The 16,305-nt window shown below is 43.5% G+C and overlaps 1 protein-coding gene across 3 annotated transcripts in view; it reads right to left on the bottom strand.

Annotated features, from left to right (window-relative positions):
* LOC138468363 (cullin-9-like) overlaps positions 1-16,305 on the bottom strand; it is a 1,322,368-nt gene that overhangs the window by 28,700 nt on the left and 1,277,363 nt on the right. The window lies entirely within an intron of this gene.

Below are 16,305 nucleotides of genomic sequence, written 5' to 3'. Positions count from 1 at the left end.
GGGGGAGATCTGGTGCCCCCTTCTTTGGTCAGATAGAAAAGCATTGTAGACCTGTCTGAGGATGAAAACCCTTGAGTTCTGGGCAGGAAGTTATTCATTACTAGGAAAATGCCCTTTTGTTCTAGAAGGTTGATGTGCTTGGGTTGCCCCAACCCAAAGAGAGAATAATCCGTAGTAATTGCCAAAGTCAGGTGCTCCTGGTGGAAAGTACTCCATCACACCTAATATTCTTTCACAAAGGCATCTCCTCCCCAACCCCTATATCATAAATTGGGGTAACTGATAGTTGTGGGGATATCTGGCTGCTAGTACGACAGCGATTTTGGAGATAGTGGAGAGGGTAAAGATAGCTGTGAACGCTGTGCCGCTTACATAAGCACAAGAGCTTTCATACTTGATGGTGCTGTATGAAAGGCACTGAATAGAAGAGAACATGAGCTCGAGGATGCGAGAAGTTTCTTACAGTAGGCCGGAGACTGAGGGAGCATCTATTAGAAAATATCCTTAAAGATGGACCTCCTAGTGGGTGACATCTCCTCTTGCTGAGGTGTTTGAACCCTGCAAGATGGCATTGGTTACAAATGCTAGGCTTCAGTATAGGCATGACCTTTGACAAAGGCGTCAACTAAAGCCTACACAGAATAGGGTAGGGCATAGACTGAAAACCCATGCCTGTAGCCTATGGCACAGACCAGTTCACCCAGAAGTAGGGGGGGGGCTAACCCTAGTGCTAATGTGGAAGGTGGTCTCTTTTCTGTAAACTCTGGGTAGAGGTCTGAAAGTAAAGTGGCCCATTTGGAACTGGGTGATCTCCACTGCCACTGTCTTCAAATGTATGAGCCAGCTATGTGCGGACCTGTGATTTTGAATGATGTGGATTTCTGCACGGTCACTGCCAGAGTTTCTGACACTGGAGCCTTTCCTTGGGAGGCTGATGGAGTGCATTTCTTTTTAGAGCTCGAGTCCCCCACTGCCCAATCATTCCACAATTACCACTTTCTTTTTTTGCCGTAGCAGAATCAGGCCTGTGCAGCTGCACCACAAAGGGATTGCCGCCAAGTGTGTTGAGAGGGTATGGGCCACCCAGAGGTACTCAACAGAGGGAGAGATTAGTGGGAGACACCAGCCGCATCCAAAACCTTATATATAGGTGCATTCAAGGCCCTCCGAACTGTGTTCAAGGGAGGTTGCGAAAACTTTAAACATAGGTCCAGAGAGATGTCAGAACATCAAGATCTGCATTTAAATTGCTTTGTTGACCTATAAGAAAAAAAAACATCTTTTTATTTAGGCTAATTAGTGGGCACAAATTAAGTATGTTACAAGCAAAACAAAATAAAACACATTTGCTTTTAAATGTAAAATGGACTTGCCCAAATATACCCCAGTCGACAATGGGTAGTACATTTTAAGTCCCGTAAAATCCCTTACCCGTAAATTTCAAAGGAGACAGTAACATACCCCCTACCACAAAATCGTATTTAGCAACCTGCTGCTAGGCTAACTTTCTTGACTGAATTTCTTTGTAGGAAAGTCTAGTGAATTGCTTTCTCTACATTAGGCCCAAAGTACGAGGGGGTCCCTAGCTAAGTTTTCTTTCTGCATCTGAACCATAGGAGCACCAAACATTGTACCGAATAAAGGTCAATCTTGGGTCTTCTGCTGGACGTCAGACCTCAAGTATGCTGATCACAATCACCCTCAAGAAAGCTGCAAGAAACACAGGCATGTGACACCCCTTTGCACCTCACTATACATGGATGACATGCCTCATATGTCCTCGATCTCATCTTCCTCTACGTTACCATATACTCTGCCAGCCAGCCAGCCTATAAGAGCTGTTGCACGAGATGCTCTCAGCGCTATTGGACAAGAGGCTTGTACATGCTGTTCACATCTTGTTTTAACTCTTGGGTGGATCAAGGAAAGGTAATGAGAAAACCTTATCCTGGCTGCAGAGGTGATGGTAGGCTGCATCTTGCTGAGAGAGAGGTCTCTGGTTACTTGTCCTGCTGAGGCCTACACGCTGAGACAGAAGCTGGAATTTGGAAGGCTTAGAAGAAACATTAACTGAAAAGTAGCTATCACAGATTTACATGTTGCATATTCCCCGCCATCAGACTGAAAATACTCAGTACATTAAAGCAGTATAAATGAGCACAAAGAAACCACCATCGACAGAGCTAGCCTGTTCCTTCAAAAATATTATAGTATTATCGGGCGCTCTATATTTGTTATCCAACTGGTCCCTTCTTTCTCGTGCCATGCAAGGTTATTGCATCACTATTAAACCATCCTCCCAAACATCATCCAAAACTGAATGATGAACACAATCGTTTTTCTTGCTCCTTTCTATCTTTAGGGCAGAAAATGTTCTTGTGCTCGTAGGGAGCATGTCGAACATCTTGGCTGACTTTGCCAGTTTGGTGTGGAAAGTGGAGTGTACATTGCAAGTACATTGAAGCTGTATCTGGATGAGCCTGCTACTGTGATTCGGTTTTCTGAATTTGCATCAATCTTTTCTCTTGGTCTCTGTGGATCTCTTTTTCTGCCTACACATACACTCTGCAATGGGTCTTCCTACATCAGTGGGCCAGCTGGAGCGCCTGCAACACAGTTCCCTGGTGTTCAACATGTTCTTCCAAAGTAGGACTGAAAACTTCAAAATCATCAAGATATGCCATGCTGAATTCATCTAACTCATTCAGTACATGGTTAACCAACCTTTGAAAAGTGGCAGGTGCATTATTTAAGCCAAAGGGCATTACCCCGAACCAGTGCTTAATTTGTAAAGAAATAAGTGGCCTGGCCCAAATATTTCATAGCACACCGGTTGTGCATCAGAAGGGCAGCGTGCAGCCCAATGTTGCCAGCTCCCACGGCTGCTGTCCACAGTGTCAGCATATTTTGGGTTAAAGTTCAATTCCCTCTGGCTCATTGGGGGTGATGAATGCACTACCCAGGTAATATCTATACGTTTAGAGATCTCAATCAACATAAAATAACACATCATACTAGTTGTTTCTTGAAATAAGTAACACAAATGAAGTGCATAGTCAAGCTATTGCTGTGCGTAGCATGGGCTGAGCTAAAGATTTCAAAAGAAAATCAAAGACTTTCAGTACAGCAAGTACTGAAGCCCGTCCGAATTTGAAGTCTTGCCTTAAAAAATGTAAGGAGGGAGAGGAGGGCTATGGAACAGAAGACTTTTGGCTTTGGACTAATCTGTAGTGCAGCCCAAAAATCAGATGAGAAGGGTCAAACATTCTGGATCCTAATCCACAGGAAGAGGTCAATGCAATGCCATATGAGAGCAAGGAGAGTGAGCAGATAGATCTTTCATCACTGCAGTCACAACACCTGGACAGCAAACAACGGTCACCACCGGAGTTGCACTACACACTACGCAAACATGATAATGGCAGACTGTCGTCTTCATCCCTATCCGTCCTTAATATGGCCTTTAATATGGTGCTTAGCTCGTTTGTTACATTGTATGATATCAGGTTGGAGCTAGAGGCACTCTTTACAATTTAGCAAACTAAACATTGCAATAGAAGCAATGCAGATGGGCATGGAAAAAGGTATTGCAAGATGTTGCTCACCTAAAAAAAAAAGAAAAATTAAAATTAAAAAAAAAGGTGAATCACAATCTAAATTGGTGTCCATATACAATTCGAATGGTTCAAATGCACTTTTTTACAGAATCTTGATGACAATTTAAAGCCTGTATATACTGATTTGAACAAAAGTATTGATTTATTGATAAAATGCAAGCAACAGAATCAGTTAAACTAGAGCCCGTTATAAATACATGTATTTGAATGTGCAGGTTTTGAGGGTAAGGAAATTAAACAAACCGAGACTGGGAAGAATAAAGCTGAATGAAGGGATTTTATGCCCCCCCCCACATAAATATGGGCCGAAAAAGGCAAAAAATAAAATAAATGGTCAGAAAAATAAGCAAAGGAACGCAAGAAAATTACTTTCGAAATGTGCATCTGGCGGACGAGTCTGTAGAAACACACAGCATTAAAAAGGATGAGCCAAGAAAAGAAGTCAAAGAGGAGAATGTCACACGAAAACAACAAATAGTACTCGTAAACAGGATGTAATTGTAACAAAATGTTCCATCTCTACTCAAACGAATGTCCCCCCATAACATTACCTTCACTGCACCTATGGTACAAATGTCTCATCAGAATACCATCTTAGCATCGACTGCAGAAGGGGATGCACCCCAGCAAGTAAACTGTGGTTCCCCTCGAGTAGGGGATGTTACATAAGGACATGTCATGATCAACCTCTCGTGGACTTGCAGAGAAATTGCAGTCCTCGAGTGACTGATTCGGGCTCACTAACAGCATATCGTTGCCAACATATGGTGAAGTAGTGGGTAGAGTGTCCCCCCCGCCCAGCCATCTGGCCATCTAGAAGTCTTCAAAATCCAGCATGCCATGGCTGACAAAAATCGCCAGAGCGCAAATAGAACTCTACCATTATCCGTGCAGTTAAAAGGACAGAACAGGCTTACTCCCCCTACATCCGAGACCATACGCTGCAGAAAATCAATGGATGTGGTGGTTATACCTACTTATTTAACAAATGAGATCATAGAAAGAAAAAATTCTGCAATGTTGCTGAATAGAAAGAATGTTTTAGAGCTTTTTCATAGAGTATTAAACTTGCAATTGTTGGCCTCAAAAGATAGAGCTTCAGTGTTTTTCTTTAATGATTTTCATACAGATATTGTAGAAGTTTGTATTGAATCTAAAATGGTTGCGGGATTGATACTCGAGGAGGCAGAAGCCATTCACCAGATGGGGTATGGTATCTATCCATCAAAATATAGAAGAGGCCTCATAATGGATGTAAGTCAGGATAAGGAACAACCTGTTTTGATAACAGACTACAATGAACACCTAAAAATAATTACATGTATTAACACAGAAAGCAATCTGGTGGTACAGGTCGAAAGTATCAATAATGCCCCAAAACCGGAGGCTCTGGGTGATTGGTACACAGGTTATGAGGTAACCACAGCCAATTTAAAAAAAATGGAGTGAACGTGGAAGAGGGCTTTAGTAGATGGCATTGTAATAAAGAAACTAGCAGTCCAGCTTTGCAATACCAGGGAATTTAAAAGCTTCATGAATAATGATAAAGGGAAGAAAATGCTGTGATAATTTTGCTGGATGTTTAGTTAACTGAGCATATTGCTAGAGATTATGTTACCCAACAATTAACTTTAAAATGCAGAGGTGGACCTCCTAATGGTGGTGCATTGGTAGCAATAAGTAATAGCATAATGGAAAAAGTTGAAACCTTATAAAATAAAACTTGGGATATATTAGCATTGTTAGTCTATTTTAAGAAATGCAAAGGTCGTAATCCACTATTATTTCTTTATTCGTTTTGGTTTAAAAATAAACCTTTACAAAATTACAAAAGAACTTAATTCATGTTACATTTTGTACATATACAATCTTATTAAAAATAGACAAAACATCAACATTTACAATTTAAGACCATTTAAAATCAATACACTGCCAATTTTATAATCCACTATTATCACCTACTCCAAACTCCTTTCATGAGAATTGCTATGTGATTATGGAGGGTAATAATATCCTGAGTTTGAATTATTTCCAACTGTAAGCTGAAGGACTGCTTACAATCATACAATGCACTGCTACGGATTTAATTACTAATCTTTCTTTAATTAAGAGGTCATTGGTCGAACAGGGTTGGATTTGCACTATAGAGAAATTTAGATCTTTCAAGATGTATCAAGGCTTCTCTATTTAAGATAAGCCATTAGGTCTTCTTTCTGGCTGTCTATGTTCCCTAATAGACACTGGAGAAATCTGTTGCTTAGATTCTGCATGAACATAATTCCAACGCAAGAAATTCAATCCATCTGCAATAAGCAGGAGGAGAAATCAAGTAACTCTGTGCCATGACCGATGAAGTGCAATCACTAAAGCATTTTTTAACCAAATGCCCTGCATTGCACGTGTTAATAAATGAAACATCTGAGCGTTTTGTGCATGATGCGTCCTGGTTAAACTCGGAGTACTTCTGGGAAAGAGTAGTAAGTGTAAGGAAGTCACATCCATCAGTCCCGCAGAACCCCCCCCCCTCCCGTATTTACCATAACCCACGCAGAAAGCAAGCAGCTTTGCGGGAATGCCACAGCACACATCGATATTGGCATATGGGGTGGCGCCTGCCTTCAAGATGGCGGCCAGCCAGGCCCGGCCCTAGTCAGGCAATTCCTAATACACAAACTGGAAGTGATATTACAACTTCCAGTACGCTTTGATAAAATGCAGAAAGACGTTCAATTCGGGATCTTTGCAACGGCGATCGCACCTGGAGGTGCATTCCGGAGCTATGCGACTACTGTTACCAGTACAAGTAAGTTTATTATAGTTTTAGGGCAAATTAGGAAGACTATACGTCTTCATAGTTAGGATTTCCTTGCCAATGACATTCATGGTATAAAGACTATCGACTTGAATGGTTGACTTTCCTAAGGAGAAGTGCTTTCTTACAACTTCTCACTAAAAATGGTACGGTAGTATTTTTCCAGTTTCATCCAGCACCCTACCATACTATTTTTGTTCCCACAACCATCACTGCCCTGGTCTGCCTCATTCATGCTAAGACCTCTACCGTATCTTGTTCACCATGTCAAATGGCACCCTACGTATCCTAACCTTATTCATAGGTTTACCTTTATTATTTCCCCTGCCTGCCATCCTGTCATGGCTTTTCACTTCAACTCTAAAGAAGATTATCCCGAACAACGCCGACCTTCCACTACATGATACCGCGCCTAAAAGACACGATGTGCAACCTACAGCCACACCAGGGAGGTAAACCGGGGTTCGCCAGTGGTCCCTTCTTCCTAAAATAAGCTGGTGTCATTGGGAATCTCTGGGGCTTGTCCATCCTCATCTGTGCTGACCGTCTGGACAAGGTCCATGTCATTCAGGTACTAGCAGCAAGTGGCAAGAAAGAAGTTTTATCAATAGAGGTCCTAAATTGTTTAGCTAATGTTCATTTAATAGCCATTACTTGGTAGGCGAATATAAGGTTTGAATTGTGTTTGATGTTTTAAGGTGCGTTTGTGATAATAGTATATGATGTTTAACAGTGGTTTTAGAAATGCAAAGGATGTTTTTGTATTTTGTACTTGTGTGTGAAAGGTTGGCATGGCAACCAAATCACATTATCAATAATAAAAATGTTTAGAACGAGAAGACATTTTGATGTGCTTTCATCATTAACATTTGACGCGGATTCTATAAGTGGCAAGCGAAACATGTTCACTATATAGTCAGAGAAAACCGGCAAGTATGCTTAAATTGATGGAAGAATTCAGGAAAATCACTACTGAACTCATGAACTTGCCTGTTGAGCACTGCAGTAAGATGATCGTGTACATGTTGACACATTACAGCATGCTTTTCCCTGGCTTTGCCCCTGTGTTGGTGCTGCTGGCAGGTAAACGTCCAGTTTTTGTCAACCCACACTGCTGCTGTGGCAGTGCTGCTGGTTACTACATTGGCAGAGTTTCACCAATGTGATGCAGGATGGAGTACTTTGGCATGGCTAGTACAAGCATTGATTTTCTGCATTCCAGCCCACGGTTAGACGTAAAAATAGGTAACTAGCAATGCCCTGCCCACCTGGGTCATTGGGTGCATGATTAACAATGAACAGCCCAGGATTCAGAGACCCTGGCCAGTGAAGCCTGCTGTTGCTTGCTCTGTGACTACAACTGAAGGACAGCTAAAAGAATAAAGTTACCAAAACATCCCAGCATAATCAAACTGAGTCTGAGACAATAAGTGCCGGGGCTCAGAAATAAGTGCAGTGGCTGATCCCTGGCAAGCACCCTTAAAAAATAAGCAATGCCCTGAACTAGTGAAGTCCTTCAGGTGGTGAGTCTTCTCTCCTTGACATTTTTTGTCAATACTCTGCAATAAGATCAAATGTACAGAGATAGAGATTGCTGGACCCAGTTTGTCCACAAACTCATCGTGGAAGGGGGATGAGCATCTGTCTTGGTGACCGCATTAAGAGCTATATAGTCCACGCAGACCCTTAAATCTGTGGCATCTTTCTTTGGTACCAACAACACTGGACTGGACCATGTATGTTAGGGTTCTTTCACCCCTAGATCCAACATCTTTTTGACCTCAGACTTGATGTGTGATCTGATCTTGTCCGACATCCTTTAACTCCAACCTTTCGTAGGCACACTATATCCAGTGTCAATGTCATTCTGACACCAGGGTGTCAAGCCTGGAGTTAGAGAAAACAGGGGGCAAATTGCCCAAGAAACGTTCACACCTCATCCTGTTGTTGCAGAGTCAGTTGCGGGGACAATTTGACACCCACAATGGAGCCATCTGAAGGATCACCCTGTGAGAAGTTCAGATTCTTCTTCTTCCCTATATGAGGCCCCCATTTCAACCCTAGGGATGAATGCCTTCTGTCTATTTACATTAAACACTTTGGGAGTCTGACCAGGTTTTCGAAAGTCCACTAAATACTTTATCTCACCTACTGTTTCCACTATCCAGTAAGGACTATACCATGTGTCTTGTAAATGTCAGGGTTCAAGGTTTAGGCAAATCGAGAGGGAGGATCAGGGCTTGAACTACACTTCCCAGCAGGCAGTGGTTCATCATGTAGTTCAAGAGGGTGTGCACGCGTCTGACCAGCTGCAACAATCAAGTGCCTTCTTAACCGCCAACAGCGGCGTTACGAGGAGAGCAGGAGGACTGCTGATGGAATCATGCTGCAGGTCTCACACAATGAATCCTGCGGTGGAAAGCGTGAATTCCCGGGCCGCCGGCGGTGAGCGTGGGCAGCCGCTCTAATAGCTTGATGTTTACGGGCGCAGCGATCCATTAGGCTGCTGATCTCTGCAGCTCCAAGTTCCCTGGGCCGCGGCGGTGAGACCGTCAGGCGGGCTGAACCTCTGCATCATTTTCACGAGTTCGGAGGGTCTTGAGAGGCCTCCGGACACTGAGATAAGTGGCATTATTTTTAGTTTACTTTATGATATTGAAGTGCATGGGAGACATGGAAACACCCGGACATTCTTACTTTAGTTTTCAGTCCTGTACGGGAGATTTCTGAGTTATTGAACTGTGCCATAATCTCATTTAGGAAAATAACGTTCAAACTCAGTCAAGGAGAGTTGGCATAACACAGTTTATGTTATGTGTTGCTTACGCTTGCCCAGGAGGCCATGTGTGTTCATTTTCTCATCTAAGGGAATGCCCCTTTTGTTTTGTGCCATCAAGCTTGCAATTCATGTTACTGTCCAATGCTAAGAACCAAGGATCAGTGTTTTGTATGCATTATGTGCCAGAGACTAACCTATATGTGGCATGTGCCTTTATGTGTGAATTAATATATTCAGTTCTATAGGAGATCAGGAATAGGGTGTAGTTTTGGTTATAGGAGCGCAGGTCAATTAGTATCGTTCTATTCTGAGAAAGTTTTGTGTAGGTAGATATGTGCATGTTTTCTTCCCTTCCTTTCCTTTGTCTTTCCATCCCCTTTCCCTAACTCAGTCTTCCCACCATTGGCTGCCACGTGGTTACCCGTGTAAATACAATTCAGGCGCCCGTGCCAACCACGGTGGGAGGGTCGATCATTTCGGCTTCTGTGGTTCGGGAGAGGGGATTGATAACCCAATCCCTTGATGTTTTTGACAGAATTATCTGCCCCCCATTGGGGATATTGAACCACCCAGGGCAAAATGGAAAACCCTCCCTCGTTAGCAGATGTGGTAAAAGTGTTACAGGAGATTCAATTGGAGTTGTTACAGTTTGGACAGGAATCGGGTACGTTGAAAACCCAGGTGCAGGGGTTGGTAGCTCAAAAGACACCATTGGAGGAAGCAGGAACTTCTACTGGAATTCTGACGGTTCCAGCACCCACTGTGATTGTCCAACCGTCTAGTAGTGTTCAATTGGCTGCACCTGAAAGGTTTTCAGGTGACCCTAGAAAATTATGATGTTTTTGACACAATGTAGATTGCATTTTCTATGCAAACCTACAGCGTTTAACACTATTCAGGCAAGGACCGCATTTGTCATTTCATATTTAACAGGGGATGCTGCAGCCTGGGCTATGCCTTTGGTGCAGAAGGATGTTCCTCTTTTGTAGCATTGGGATAACTGTTTAGCGGAAGAGAGGTTTCTTTAGCTCAGGATAAAGAACTATTGGCCTTAAAACAAGGTACTCGGGATTTGGTTTCCGATGTGATGCACTTTAATAGACTAGTTATTGAAACAGATTGGCCAGAAAATAAACAGTCGGTGCTGTTTGATCAAAGGTTAAGAGAGGAGTTGAAGGATGCTATGGCTCAGGTAGAACCACAACCCAGCACTTGCACAGCCATGATTGATTTAGCATTAAGGTTGGACCATCGGATGAATGAACGTAAAGGAGACAGGAAAAGACCTGAGGTGATGCCTTTTGTGAGATTGGGAAGGGAAGCAGGAGTGGAGAGGGAGAACCGATGCAAATCGGGGGGACAAGAGGTCCACTGACGACAGCTGAGAAGGAGCAGCGAAAAGCCAACAATTTATGTTTGTACTGTGGGCAACCCGGACATTACATTTGAACGTGTCTAAACACCCCGAAGAAGGTAGCAGGTGGAGACAGGAACAAGAGTGAGGCGGGAAAAGGTGTGGGCCGGCCTTAGGGGGAACTCCGGTGTCAAGCCCAGTGGAAGGTAGGTTCCACGCTTGGGTGGCAAATACAGCTAGAAAGAGTAATTCCCACTTGTATATTCTGGTGACATTTTTTGCTTGTACGAAGTAAATGGTATCAGCTATGGTGGACTCCGGGGCTACAGGAAACTTCATTGATATCAGTTTGGCTAAAAGAATGGGGTTACCTTTGAGGAAGAAAGCTAAGTTGGAAGGGGTGCAGTCGGTAGATGGGTCTCCCTTAATTTCCGGACCTATTTGTCAGCAAACTCAGCCTATAAGGATGAAATGTGGGTCAGAGCATATGGAAGAAATTGTGCTAGATTTGATAGCTGCCCAGCAATTTGGACTTATTTTGGGTATGCCTTGGCTAATTCAGCACAAACCTAGGATTGATTGGGTGACACGGGAGATGTGTTATGAAGGCTCTGAGTGTAAGGGTCACATGGAAGAAGAATTGGGTCCAGCTTTGTTTCTAGCGGATCAAACACCAGTATGTCAAGTAGTTGGAGCCATAGGACCGAGTGTTCCAGACCAGTATCAAGATTTTGTTAGTGTTTTTGATAAAGGAGGGGCAGAAAGTCTGCCTCCTCACCGGCCATATGATTGTGTGATTGAGTTGGAACCCGGGGCTACACTGCCTTGTAGTAGAATCTATGCTTTGACAGAGACAGAGAATCAACATCTGAGAGAGTATTTGGATGATATGTTGAGGAAAGGCTTTATTAGGCATTCCACTTCTCCAGTTTCATCTCCGTTATTTTTTGTTCCAAAGAAAGAAGGGACGCTCAGAACTTGCATTGATTACCGTGCTCTAAACAAGGTGACCGTAAAAAACAGGTATCCATTGTCATTAATCTCAGGTTTGTTGGATCAGGTGAAGAACGCAAAGGTCTATACCAAACTTGATTTGAGAGGGGCCTACCATTTGATTTGCGTGAAAAAGGGAGATGAATGGAAGACTGCATTCCGAACGAAGTTTGGCCTTTTTGAGTATTTAGTTATGCCTTTTGGTTTATGTAATGTCCCTGCAGCCTTTCAGTATTTCATGCAAGAGGTGTTAAGTGAATTTTTGGACATTTTTGTTATTGTATATATATTGATGACATTCTGATTTACTCGGCTTCAATGGATCAGCATATAGACCATGTGAGAGCGGTTTTTAGAAAATTACAAGAGTATCAACTGTTTGTAAAATTGGAAAAATGTGCCTTTCATACCACTCAGGTGGAGTTATTAGGACTTATTCTGACTCCGATAGGAATAATAATGGATAAGAAAAAGGTACAAGCAGTTACTGATTGGCCGACACCTCAATGTGTTAAAGATATCCAGTCTTTTTTGGGGTTTGCTAATTTCTACTGGAGATTGACAATTTTTCACAAACTGTGACTTCCATAACTAGATTATTGAGAAAATCCACCAAGTTTTGCTGGGATCAGGAGGCGGATAGAGCGTTTCAAGATTTGAAGAAACTTTTACGTCTGCCCCAGTACTGAGACACCCAGATCCGCAGAAAAGGTTTCAAGTTGAAACGGATGTGTCCAATATGGCAGTAGGGGCCATGTCGCAACCAGATGAAGGAGTGTGGCACCCAGGAGCTTTTTTTTCTCGCAAACTCACCAGTTGTGAGCAGAACTATTCAATTACAGACAAAGAGCTGTTAGCCATTCGGGCAGCCTTTTTGGAATGGAGGCTTACTGGAAGCCAGACATCAAGTGATGGTGGTTACGGATCATAAAAATGTGCAGTACTTTAAGACAGCACACACATTAAGTCCCAGGCAGTTACGTTGGTCACAGTATTTTAATGAGTTTGATTTCCTAGTAACATTTCGACCGGGAAAAAGAAATGGAAAGGCGGATGCTTTGTCCAGACAGGAGAATTGTGAGAATATTGTGACTGATATCAAGACAATAATTCCAGCAGAAAAGGTGTTGGGAGCTGTTGTAACCACCTTGTTGAAACAAGTAAAACAGGAAATGAGAAAACAGAAGAATTGGGACTGGGGGTTGGAGGATCCTTTAGAAACTTTCAGAGATCTGCTTCCATATTATGCAGGAAGGTTATATTTGCCCACCATTGAGTTACGAAATAAAGCAATGCATTCGTGTCATAATTTGCCACTGGCAGGTCATTCGGGAAGTTGAAAGACACAGAATATGTTGGAAAGATATTTTTGGTGGCCGAATTTGAGGCAAGAGGTCAGTAATTATGTACAGAGCTGTGAAATATGTGTACGTAACAAAAGCGACCACACTAAGAAAGCAGGGTTGCTGAAACCATTGCCCACTCCGGAGAAAGTGTGGACTCTTATCTCGATGGACTTTATCACAGACTTACCCCCGGATGAAAAGTATGATACCATCTGGGTAGTGGTAGACTATTTGTCTAAACAGGCTAATTTTGTGCCTTGTAAAGGAATTCAGGGAGCAGGGAAACTGGCAGAATTATTTTTGCAACATGTTGTTCGGTTACATGGACTGCCGCAAAGTATTGTATCTGATAGGGACCCTCAATGTACCTCTAAATTTTGGCGAGCCTTTTGTCGGATGTTGGGAATCGAGTGTGCTCTGTCTACCAGTTATCATCCTCAGACAGATGGACAAACCGAGAGAGTTAACCAGACTTTGGAACAGTATTTGCGCTATTACTTAAGTGGGGGTATGTAGTCATGGGTGCAAGCTTTATGGTTAGCAGAATTCACATAGAACAATACCGAACATGCATCGCTAGGAATGGCACCAAATGAATGTTTATACGGACAGGTGTAAAATATGCTGCCAGAGCATTTGCCCGAAGTGGAAGATATGCCGGTCTTGCAAGAGAGAAAACAGTTGCTTCTAAACCTCGACAGAAGGCTCGAGCCAATTTGGAGCAGGCTAAAAGGCAGTATAAAAAATATGCTGATCAGAAAAGGCGTGTGGCTCCACAATACAAGGTGGGAGATGGGGTATGGTTATCCACACGCAATCTGTTAGTTGGACCTCGTAAATTTGCTCCCAAATTTATTGGACCATATGAGATTGTGCAATGTGTTTCAGAGATGGCGGTAAAATTAAGATTGCCTCACACGTTAAAGATACACCCAGTATTCCATGTGTCTTTGCTTAAACCCACAACTCCTGGGACACGTGTGCAGAGACCCCCCCGCCATCATCAAGGAAGGTCAGACAGAATACAAGGTGAAGAAGATTCCGGACTCAAGGCAAAGGCGTCAAGGGTTGTGGTATTTAATTCAGTGGGCCGGATATGGATTGGAAGACTGTTCCTGGGAACCAGCTAGCGCAGTGCATGCCCTTCGCCTGGTAAGACAGTTTCATGTACGACATCCTGAGAAAGCAGGTCCTGGGAGGAGCCCTAGGAGCGGAGGTACTGTCAGGGTTCAAGGTTTAGGCAAATGGAGAGGGAGGATCAGGGCTTGAACTGCACTTCCCAGCAGGCAGTGGTTCATCATGTAGTTCAAGAGGGAGTGCGCGCGTCTGACCAGCTGCAACAATCAAGTGCCTTCTTAACCGCCAACCGCCCGGCCCCTGGTGCAGATAATTAATGTTTGGATGGCACGGGCGGCGGCAGCAGCAGCAGCAGCAGCGGCGGCGTTACGAGGAGTGCCGGAGGACTGCTGATAGAATCATGCTGCGGGTCTCACGATTAATCCTGCAGTGGAAAGCGTGTATTGCCGGGCCGCCGGCTGTGAGCGTGGACAGCCGCTATAACAGCTTGATGTTTAAGGCGCAGCGATCCATTAGACTGCTGTTCTCAGCAGCTCCAAGTTCCCCGGGCCGCGGCGGTGAGACCGTCAGGCGGGCTGAACCTCTGCATCATTTTCACAAGTTCAGAGGGTCTTCAGAGGCCTCCGGACACTGAGATAAGTGGCATTATTTTTAGTTTACTTTATGATATTGAAGTGCATGGAGACATGGAAACACCCGGGCATTCTTTCTTTCGTTTTCAGTCCTGTAGGGGAGATTTCTGAGTTACTGAACTGTGCCATAATCTCATTTAGGAAAATAACGTTCAAATTCAGTCAAGGAGAGTTGGCCTTAACACAGTTTATGTATTGTGTTGCTTACGCGTGCCCAGGAAGCCATGTGTGTTTGTTTTCTCATCTAAGGGAATGCCCCTTTTGTTTTGTGCCATCAAGCTTGCAATTCATGTTACTGTCCAATGCTAAGAACCAAGGATCAGTGTTTTGTATGTATTATGTGCCAGAGACTAACCTATATGTTGCATGTGCCTTTATGTGTGAACTAATATATTTAGTTCTATAGGAGATCAGGAATAGGGTGTAGTTTTGGTTACAGGAGGGAAGGTCAATTAGTATAGTTCTATTCTGAGAATGTTTTGTGTAGGTAGATATGTGCATGTTTTCTTCCCTTTCTTTCCTTTGTCTTTCCATCCCCTTTCCCTAACTCCGTCTTCCCCCAATTGGCTGCAACGTGGTTACCTGTGTAAATACAATTCAGGCGCCTGTGCCAACCATGCTGGGAGGGTCGATCATTTCGGCTTCTGTGGTTTGGGAGAGGGGATTGATACCCCAATCCCTTGATGTTTTTGACAGTAAAGCTCCAAGCCTTATAGAATTCTTGATCAGGATTTCTTGGCTTCGCAAAAAATGATCACGTGAAGCTTGCTGGTTATACTAATGTTTAAACAGTGCTTGTCCAGACATCGTCTTGTCATTGATCTGAGCCATCAGCAGGGACATCCTCTTTCTTATGCCCAGCACACAGTTGTTTACCACATTTGTAGTGACAGGAGGAGTGGACGTCCGACATCCTTTGATTATGGTTAAGGGTCCCCTGATAGGGTGACCAAAAAGGTCAAAGTTTAAACCCGACCCCTCCAATAAGGCATCTCTCTGAAGGCAAAAAGGGCATGGAAGGAGAATGCTCCACTTTCTTGTCTGGCGCTCTTCAAGAGCTCCAATCATGCTTTCGAGAGTTCTGTTGAATCTCTCAAGACCATTTGTCGGTGGATGGCATGCAGATGAAAATGCATAGGATACCCCACATTCCTTCCACATGCCCTGCAGAGTTAGACAAAGTTAGTGTCTCCGTCTGACAACTTCTTTAGGTAAGCCAACCCTAGTAAAAATGCCTAGCTATGCTATAGAAACTGACTTAATTTTTTTGTATTTGTTTTTATTTGTAGCGCGCTCCCTCAGGCCCGGAGGCATCAAGGTGCAACTTAGACAGGTTACATAGCAAACATACATATATTCAAACTATAGGTACAATGCTAAGTATTCAGAACATACAGCTATATACATAAATTACAGAATAAAGATTAGCGCGGGCACATTGCAGACACAAGCAGTCAAAGTTTCAGGACTGATTGAAGAGCCAGGCTTTTGTTTTGGCCTTGAAGGCACTGAAGCATTCATCCGATCGAATGGTGATAGGGAGAGCATTCCAAAGCTTGGAAGCCAGGACGGGGAAACTTGATCCACCCGCTTTTAGTAGTTTGAACCTGGGGATAGTTAAACAGTGGGTCTGGGCGGTTCTTTGAGGGCGGGTAGGCGCGTGGCGGGATAGCCGGTTGCAGAGATACGGGTGGG

Source organism: Ambystoma mexicanum, chromosome 4q, assembly GCF_040938575.1.
Source record: "Ambystoma mexicanum isolate Mex_15411 chromosome 4q, UKY_AmexF1_1, whole genome shotgun sequence".
In the NCBI taxonomy this organism is placed as follows: Eukaryota; Metazoa; Chordata; class Amphibia; order Caudata; family Ambystomatidae; genus Ambystoma; species Ambystoma mexicanum.
The sequence above is the reverse complement of the archived record's forward strand: the minus strand, read 5'-3'. Positions and strand labels throughout refer to the sequence as shown.